Raw genomic sequence first — 10471 nt, 5'->3', positions numbered from 1 at the left:
AAAAATGGAAAGAATAACTTCCTAGCAATCAACTAATTATACCAAAACACCATAATATCTACCCAAACCATATATTCCCCATAATTTATTGATCACCAAAATTATTAGTGTTAATACCCTTTTTAATAAATAAAAAATATCAAATATTATTATCTTGGTTTAACAGAGATTTTTAATAAACATCATTGGTTAGTCGATCCATAATGGCCTCCAACTCTCAAGTGTTTGAAGTTAAATAATATCTTTCCTTTTTCTTAGAATAGAGGTGGTCCTAAAAACTTACGTTTCGAAATTCGAAACTATTTTAACTATGATGACTACTAGTACCCTTCCCCTACCAATAAAGTTGCACAACTCTTTTAATTAAAATTGTGATTTTAACTATTGGATATAAAGTGGGCAACTATTGGTACATATGAACTTTTTTAGTGGACTTTTAATTAACATGTGTTCAAAAATAATTATTGAAACATGAGAAGCAAACCAATTATTTCCCCCATGTGAAAAGATATTAGCATAGACTTATGCTCTCTATAAAATAACAAAACAAACTCTTCCATTCAAAAATAATAATAATAATCCTAAAAGAGGATCACTTTAAGAAAAGAAAGAAGACATCCCATTACCTAACAATGTTGCTAAAAATGTGGTCAATTATGTATTCAACATGGACAATTAATGAGACAACAAAACATAAATGGAAAGCAAATTGAAAACTACATAATGAAATCAAAACCATAATCCTTCCTTGAGATGTCCCATTTTCCTCTATTTTTGAGGACCTTGAAGGTGTTGGATTGTTGGCTCTCAGCAAGCAATGACCTCCAAAGTGGCAACTCAAAAGTTGAGTAGCTATATGATCATGATAATGCAAATGCATGAGGCTAGGATGATTTGATGCATGATTATAACTAGGATGATTGATTAGCTAAATTGAAGATTTAAGCCACATGATTTGATAATTGAAACTAGGTTAACATGATAAAACCTATTCTAAACATTCTAGTATTTGATCTAAAATGCTAATTATGCTAGAGGGTATGATGTAAAATGCCTATAATATCAATGCAAAAACTATGAATGCAAGGGATCTTTATTGCTCCAAAATGAGGAGTATTTATAGGAATTCCAAGGCCAAAGCTGAGGTGGCAAGAATCAACGGTCTGGATTCAATCTGAAGATATCAAAGGCTAAGATTGAGGAAGTTGGAGAAGAGGTTGGAGGAAGGGACACATGTCATCTCTGTGGTAACAAGTGTCTAGGAACCTTGCTCATGAGAGGGCAAGTGTCCAAGGGAGGAGACATGTGGCAAAAATGCCATATGTCTCAAGGGGAGAATATCCAACCCATAAGAGGTTAGGATAAAAGAGGTTAGGATGTGCAAGATAGGATAGGGTTAGTTAAAACTAGGATTAGATATAATGGGTTAGGCTAGGGGGTGGTTAGGCTAGGTGGTTAGAAGTTATGAGCCATGTGCTCAAATTTGAATTTAGAAATTCAAATATTTAGGAAAATGGTAATTAATCTTGAAACAAACTTGAGCTTGTTCATCTTAATTAGGAATTAGAAGAATTGATTAAAATGAGGGGAATTAATTAATCAAAGGGGGATTATAGAATGAACTATATGAATAAATCCTTAGATTTAATCACAAGTAGAAGAATATAGGGAAATTCATTAAATTACTTGTGAATTTAATTAACTAGGAAGGGTTATTAATTAAATAATTGTGTACTCCATAAATATATTCAGTTGTACAATGTTTGACAATTCTATAAGCTCCAATTTCCTCCCATTTTTTTATATCTAATGATGATTTGTTAATCATACTTATTTGGATCGTGCTTGTTATGCTTCGAAAGTATGTTCTTGTGGAATTCGATGATATGTTCATTCTGGGTCAAGCTAACCTTGAATTCTTTTATTGTTTTTCTTCGGTGCATGTAGCGTGTGATCTAGCCATTAAAATATCTTTGGGGAAGTGTTCTTGAGGCTAACTTGATGTATATTCTTATCGATGTGTGTGTGTGTGTCTATATATATATATTGGATATAGTGAACCATGAGTGAAAGGAAGGTGATGAGTGATGAGGAGGCAACAGACCAGAAGGAGGTAACATTGAACCAGCCAACCTCTGACGCTCATAGACTCAACCGGTCATCTGTATTTCCAATGATCCTTACACAATCACCAAGTCAAACAATTGTTCATAAACACCAATCAACACCTTGGAAGACCCAAAGGCTCCACTATGTCCACTTACAAATAACTAGAACTTCTCAAATTCTTGCGTGACTACACACACCTTTGCATACAATGAGTGGGCTACTACTAGGCTTAAGGTTTTGAATGGCCCACTTGACCAATTCAATACAACAAACCTTGGAGGGGTGTTCTCACGTCATCTTAACACCAATGAAATAAGATTTCATGGTTTAGGTTCACCGGAACATCAATTTTGACTCACTCACCCATAAACCTGAATCGGTTGCTATTAGGCCTCCATTTGAAGGAATCGGGTGATAACTTTTGACACCCCGAGGATATAAGAAAATGAGTTATATTTCTAGATACCCTTTTGGGATTTCTCAATGATATCTTAGTTTCCAGTACCGAACCAACTTGTAGATATTCCAACCAGTACTGCACTAACAGACCTAATAGGGCTATTAGACCTATTTGATTGAACGCCTTCCACAAACTGGTTTGGTTCTCCTAATGGGTGACCATCACTAACCATGAAATGTTATGCAAACCTCCAAATTACTCTTCTACCACATTCAAACCCTTTTCCAGTGCTCTACCACTCAATTCTCATGCACTGCACTCATCAAACTGGTCTGTCACATAGAGATGCCAAACCTAGGGTTAGTTCTCCATCCACTTCTCCCTATTGTATCTTGTTAATGGATTTTGGTATTGACATATGATATAGTGGCCTATCATCTCCTATAATAATAGAGTGTTTAGTTAAGGATTGATAGGACAAAACCCATTATTGCAGTCAAACCCTAGGGGTTTAAGGGTTTTAGGCTACCCAATAGAGATTTGCTTGTAGAATGGGGCAGCGATCACTTCAAAACTTCACACCAAATGAAAAAAAAATATAACATAATCTAGTTACAGTATCTAAGACATGATCATTCTTACCAATCCACCTTCAGTATGCAATCAACAGAAATTAAACGATTTTTTCGAGTTTCCAGTAGTTCTTGATGCTTCAATTTCTTTCCAAATAAACCAACTCAACCAACATACATTCTTAGGTGTTTGGGTCCTTTAAAAGTGTTTCCCAAATTACCACAACCTCCTCCAACTATTTTTCAAACTGACTAACTGTTGGAGAAGCACGACTTACAAAAAGTGCAAAATTGTCATGACAACAAATTGATAATATGACAACTTTTGCATAATTCAACCAACTTAGACTCTAGACTGTCATAGTTCCCCAAAATGATTGTGTTTGATTCAAAAACATCAAAAATGACTCAAATAGACTTTTGGTCACTTGACCCCTCAATTTAGACCATTGTGACCCTTATTGACTCAAATTGCTCTACCAAACCTTAGATGACAATTTGACCCAAACATGGACAAACTTGTCACACTCCTAGGACATAGAATTAAAAAAAGAACCCATGGGGTCTTATTACATTTCTTCTAGTAAAATATAAAATCATATTGTTCTTGGTTCATGTCTTCATAGGTAGGTAATCCTGCACCATACTCCCCGAGTGAAATTTTGTCTCAAGTCCTCTTAGAGACCAACTTCTACAAATCACTACCCTGCTTTTTGATATCTTCCTCCAGCATCAAGGTAGCTTCTGAGTCAGGAAGTCCATGCCATTTAACTACATGCTCAAAATAGGTCTTGTGGCTTGTTTTCTTGGCTTCCCTACTATCCAAAATGCACTCCATCTTAGGTAGCTCCTTAAATGGTAAGTGTTTTATCCCTTCTTCACTTTCTTGAATAGATTCACCTGCACATTCTCCTGCAGTAGAACTCCTATACAATGTTAGATCAGAAACATTAAATATAGGTGAAATAGCAACATCATCAAGGAGTTTAGTTTTGTAAGCATTGGGACCATATTTATCCAAATTTTTACAAGGTCCAATTCTTCTCATCTTCAACTTTCTATGGCTTCCCTTGGGCAACCTATCCTTGCTAAGATGAGCCATGACCATGTCACCCATTTGATATTGCACATCTCTCCTTCTTTGATCCACTCTTGCTTTAACCTTTTGATTGTTATGTTGTAAGGTATCTCTGACTTGTTGGTGCACCTCTTTCGTAGCCTCTGCAAATTCATCAGCATGTCCACTCCTTTTGTCCAACCCCTGGACATCTCTCAATTCAAAAACTCCTCTTGGATGACTACCATACACAATTTCAAAAGGACTTAGACCTATACTTTTGTTTATGGAATCATTATAGGCATAATCTTCCTGTGGTATCACCACATCCCAACTACTTCCATGATCCTTTGTTAATCATCTAAGAAGATTTCCCAATGACCTATTCACAACTTCAGTCTGACCATCAGTCTGAGGGTGATAGGTTGAGCTAAAAGATAAATTTGTGCCTAATCTTTTCGACAAGGTTCTCCAAAAATGCCCTACAAACTTGTTGTCCTGGTCAGATACAATACTCAAAGGCAACCCATGGATTCTAACAATTTCTCTGAAAAATAATCATGCAATATAGCTAGCATCATTTGTGGTTTTACAAGGAATCAAGTGAGTCATCTTACTGAACCTATCTACCACAACAAACACATTGTCACGACCTATCTTTGTCTTGGGTAATCCCATCGCAAAGTCCATACTCAAACTTTCCCATGGTCTACTTGGTATAGGCAAAGGTTGGTACAAGCCTACATTGGTTGAGACCCCCTTTGCTCGTTGACATACAATACAACTCTCCACAAACCTTCTGATATCAGTCTGCATCTTCGGCCAAAAGTTAAATCTCCTAACTAGGTCCAAAGTCTTATTTAGCCCAAAGTGACCTCATAAACCACCATTATGTTTCTCCTTTACTACATTATCCCTCATTGAACACCTAGGGATACATAACTGACATCCCTTGAACAAAAGACCATCCTGCAAGGTGTACTCAGAAAACTCTCCATGAAAAGCATTTGCAAACTCACAACATACCTTATATATTCCCTTGAAATCTTGGTCCTCTTCATACAATCCTTTGAGTGCTTCAATACCCATACTTTGCAACTGCATTTCTTGCACTATCAACACCCTCCTACTTAGAGCATCTGCAACCTTATTGGCTACCCCTTTCTTGTACTTGATGATGAACGTGTATGCTTGAAAACTTTCAACCCATTTCATATGTCTATGACTGAGTTTCTCCTATCCATTCAAAAAAATAAGAGCATGATTGTCAGTATACACAATAAACTCCTCTTAGGAAGCAAGTAATGCCTCCACTTTTTTAGAGCTTGTACCATGACGTACAACTAGTTTTTCACTGAAAAAGGACACCGATCTCCCCTCTTGGCTCAATATTTCTCCTATAGCCAATCTACTTGCATCACATTCAATGGTGCAGACCTTACTGAAATCAATTAATACTAGGACTGGGTACTTGGCAACTTTTTGTTTTAAACACTCAAAACTCTTATCTGCTTCTTTGGTCCACACAAACTTCACCTTACCACCACCCTTGATGGTTTCTAACATAGGTGCACAAATACCATTGTAATTTATAATTAATTTCCTATAGAATGTTTCCAAACCATGAAAACTTCTTACCTCTCTAGTTGTCTTAGGTGTAGGCCAGTTCATACTACTTGGAAGAATCCATCTTCAAATAACCCTTAGAGATGACAAAGCCTAAGTACACCAACTCTTGCTTCATGAAGTCATACTTTTCTAAATTTATCATCAACTTTTGCTCCTGCAGCTGCTTCAAGACTATCTCCAAGTGTTTGAAGTGCTCCTCCTTGCTCTTAGTGAACACGAATATGTCATCAAGGTAGACTACCAAAAATTTCCCTATAAACTCCTGCAATAATTCATTCATTAGTCTCATAAAGGTGCTAGGGGAATTTGAAAGGCCAAAAGGCATCACAAGACACTCATACAACCCTTCATTGGTTTTGAATTCAATCTTCCATTCATCCCCCTCTCTTATCCTTATCTGATGGTACCCACTCTTGAGGTCAATTTTAGAGAAATAGGTAGCTCCCCCTAAATAATCCATTAGGTCCTCTATCCTTGGAATAGGAAACAGGTATATCTGATGGTTCTCTTGTTGAAAGCCCTAGAATCAGTACAAAGCCTCCATTTCCCATCCTTCTTTGGGGCTAAAACAATAGGTAATGAACATGGGCTAAGGCTCTTTCTCACCAACCCTTTATCTAGGAGCTCTTGAATCTGTCTAGCTATCTCTTCATTCGGTTGTGGGGTCATTTTATATGTTGCCTTGTTAGGAAGTACTACTCTCGGTATGAGGTCAATCTGATGACTAATATCTCTGATAGGTGGCAAGGAATTAGGTATATCTTCCGCAAGCACTCCTTTGTACTGGTCTAGCAATTCCCTGACCTCCTTAGGTCCTACCTCACTCACACTCTTCTTCCTTTCTTCCTTGGGCTTCACAATCAAAGAAAAACCTACTCCACCTTCCTCCTTTAGTGTATCAAGGAATTATTTTTCCCCTACCATCATCACACTAGATCCTACATGTTGTGGATCCCCTTCTACCACTGATTGTTTCCTAAAGGTCACACCATCCTTTTGGAAGGAGTAAGCATTATTTTCTCCATCATGATGAGCCTTTCTATCAAACTGCCATGGTCTGCCAAGCAAAAGATGGCAAGCATCAATTGGAAGAATGTCACACAAAATTTTATCCTTATACCCCCCAATACTAAACTCTACCCATGCTTGTTCATTCATGAGTATGTGTTGCCCTTTGTTCAACCAACTAACCCTATATGGACAACTATGGGGTATCCTTTCCAAGTTCAACTTGTTTACTACTTCCAAAGATACAATGTTATCAATAGACCCTAAATCTATGACAACTTTACAAACCTTACCTTGAATCTTGCAATTGACTCTAAACAAAGCCTTTCTTTGGGGTGGCTCAGTCTTCACTGGTTCCTTGAGCAGTGTCCTCTTGATCATCGGGTTCTCTCCCATTTCTGATGTCAAATTCACTTCAGGAGATGTTACACTCCTTGCATCTTCTTGAGTGAAAGTGGTTCTCCTCTCACCACCATGAGAAGTTGAGGCCTTCTCTGGACACTTGTAGGTTGGGTGCCCCATCTAATTGCAGTTATAGAATCTCATACTGGAGAACTTGGATCCTCCCCCTGATCCATTTTTTCCACCTCTTCCATTAGGTCTTCTCCCATGGTAGCCTCCTTTGCTACTTGAGTCCCCAACTTTCTCTCCTTGGCTGGACTCACCACTAGACCTTTGGTTAGGACTTCTTCCTCCAAAACTGCCTCTGCCTCTAAAACTTCTCCCTCCTTTACCTCTATTACTCTACTCACTTCTTTTTAGTTTCTCTTCTACCCTTAGGGCCAATTGAAAACACTTGTTCATTGTCTCTGGTGCCAAGATGTTGATCTCATCTTGGATATTCATCCTTAGGTCGTTCAAGTACCTAGCCACTTTCTCTTACTCCTCTTCTTGTCTCTTTGATATGAGACTGGGTTTATGAAATTCCTTCATATATGCATTCACATCAAGGTCTCTCTATCCAAGGTTCTGCAATTTTCTATACATTCTGCACTTCATAGTCAATGGGCATGAATTGTACCTTGACTTTTGTCTTCATCCTTTCCCAGGAGGTTATCATACTTTTTCCCTCCTTAACTCTCTCCCCTTTTACATAGTTCCACCATGTAAGAGCATACCCCTTCAACCTTGCTTTTGCTGACTTAACCCTCTTATCTTGGATTTCTTTGTACTCAAAATGATTGGTCAATGCCTCAATCCAGTCTATCACCTCTTCTGCTTCCATACTTCAACTATATATAGGTAACCCATCAATGGTGTCCCTATTGACTAACCTCAAGGCATCTACAAATGCCCTCTGATCTGCACGTATCTCCTCTACCCACTTAGAGGATTCCCCATCTTCTTTATCCCCTTCTTCATCAGTGTCACTTACATTTTCCTTATCCTTAATCTTTTTCAATTCTTCAAGCTTGGACTCAAGCATCTCTTCAATCAACTTTTTCACCACATCTTGTGACATACTCTTAGGAGGCATTATGTCAGCCCCTATTTCAATCTCTTCCTCTGACATACACTAAAACCACACCACCCAAGTGATCTTCAAAATCTTGCTCTGATACCAATATGATGAGGAGGCAACAGATCGGAAGGAGGTAACCTTGAACCAACCAACCTCTAAGGCTCACAGACTCAACCAGTAATCCCTATTTCCAATTATCCTTACACAATCACCAAGTCAAACAATGGTTCATTGACACCAATCAACACCTTGGAAGACCCAAAGGCTCCACTATTTCCACTTCCAAACAACTAGCACTTCTCAAATTCTTGTACTACACACACCTTTGCATACAATGAGTGGGTTACTACTAGGCTTAAGGGTTTGAATGGCCCACTTGACCAATTCAATACAATGACCCTTGGAGGGGTGTTATCACATCATATTAACACCAATGAAACATGATTTCATGTTTTAGGTCCACCGAAACATCAATTTTGACTCACTCGCCCATAAACCTAAACCGGTTGCTATTAGGCCTCCATTTGAAGGAATCAGGTGATAACTTTTGACACCATGAGGATATAGGGAAACAAGTTATATTTCCAAATACCCTTTTGGGATTTCTCAACAATATCTCAGTTTCCAGTACCGGACCAACCTGCAAATATTCCAACCAGTACTACACTAATAGACCTAATAGGGCTATTAGACCTATTTGACTGAATGCCTTCCACAAACTGATTTGGTTCTCCTAATGGGTGACCATCATTGACCATGAAATGTTATGTAAACATCCAAATTTCTCTTCTACCACATTCAAACCCTTTTCCAGTGCTCTACCACTCAATTCTCACGCACTGCACTCATCAAACCAGTCTATCACATAGAGATGCCAGACCTAGGGTTAGTTCTCCATCCTCTTCGCCATGTTGTATCCTCTTAATGGATTTTGATACTAGCATATGATATAGTGGCCTATCATCTCCTATAACGGCAGAGTGTTCAGTTAAGGATTTATAGGTCAAAACCCATTATTGTAGTCAAACCCTAGGGGTTTAAGGGTTTTAGGCTACCCGATAGAGATTTGCTTGTAGAATGGGGCATTGATCACTTCAAAACTTCACACTAAATGCAAAACAAAGGTAACACAATCTAGTTGTAGGATCTAAGCCATGAGCATTCTTACCAATCCACCTTCAGTATGCAATCAACATAAATTAGATGGTTTTTCCGAGTTTCCAACAATTCTTGATGCTTCAATTTCTTTCCAAATCAACCAACCTATATTTTTCAGTGTTTGGGGCCTTTAAAGGTGTTTCCCAAATGACCACAACCTCCTCCAACTATTTTTCAAATTGACTGACCGGTGGAGAAGCACGACTTACAAAAAGTGCAAAATTGTCATGACAACAAATTGACAATATGAAAACTTTTGCATAATTCAACCAACTTAGACTCTAGATTGTCATAGTCCTCCAAAATGATTACATTTGATTCAAAAACATCAAAAATGACTCAAATAGACTTTTGATCACTTGACCCCTCAATTAAGACCATTGTGCCCCTTATTGACTCAAATTGCTCTACCAGACCCTAGATGACAATTTGACCCAAACATGGACAAACTTGTCACACTCCTAGGACATTGAATTACAAAAAGGACCCATAGGGTCTTATTACATTCCTTCTAGGAAAATAGAAAATCATCTTGTTCTTGGTTCATGTCTTCATAGGTAGGTGATCCTGCACCAGTGAGCGATAGAGTGAGAGAGTTGATAGTTGTGGGTGAAGAAGGACAGAATTAGTGCGATAATGTTTTGCAAAGTTTCTTAACTGGATCTACTGCAAGTAGTTGATGTATTATATGAGATTAATAGGAACTAATTCTGTGCATATGTAGATGCAATTTTCTCAATTCATTCTTAATTTTCTTGGCAATGAGCCTTTCGGTAGTAAGCCATTGTAATCTGGGCAGTGAGCCCTCTAACTTTTGCCTTTGTAATTCCATATAACTACTTATATTATCTTCAAAGTTTACCCTCTCTGTGGTTTCTCCCTTTTGGGTTTTCAAAATATAAAAATTATGGTGTCTTTCTTGTGGATGTGTATTCTTTCCATTTGATATATCATTTTATGCTAAGGTTAATTAATCGAGTTAAGTTTTAGAATTTAAGGATATTTTGTTTGGGGAATATTGATTCACCCCCTCTCAGTATTCTAGTTTGTTCAACAATTCTCTTTAGCCTTAATAG

Source organism: Cryptomeria japonica, chromosome 7 (genome assembly GCF_030272615.1).
Source record: "Cryptomeria japonica chromosome 7, Sugi_1.0, whole genome shotgun sequence".
NCBI lineage: Eukaryota > Viridiplantae > Streptophyta > Pinopsida > Cupressales > Cupressaceae > Cryptomeria > Cryptomeria japonica.
The sequence above is the reverse complement of the archived record's forward strand: the minus strand, read 5'-3'. Positions refer to the sequence as shown.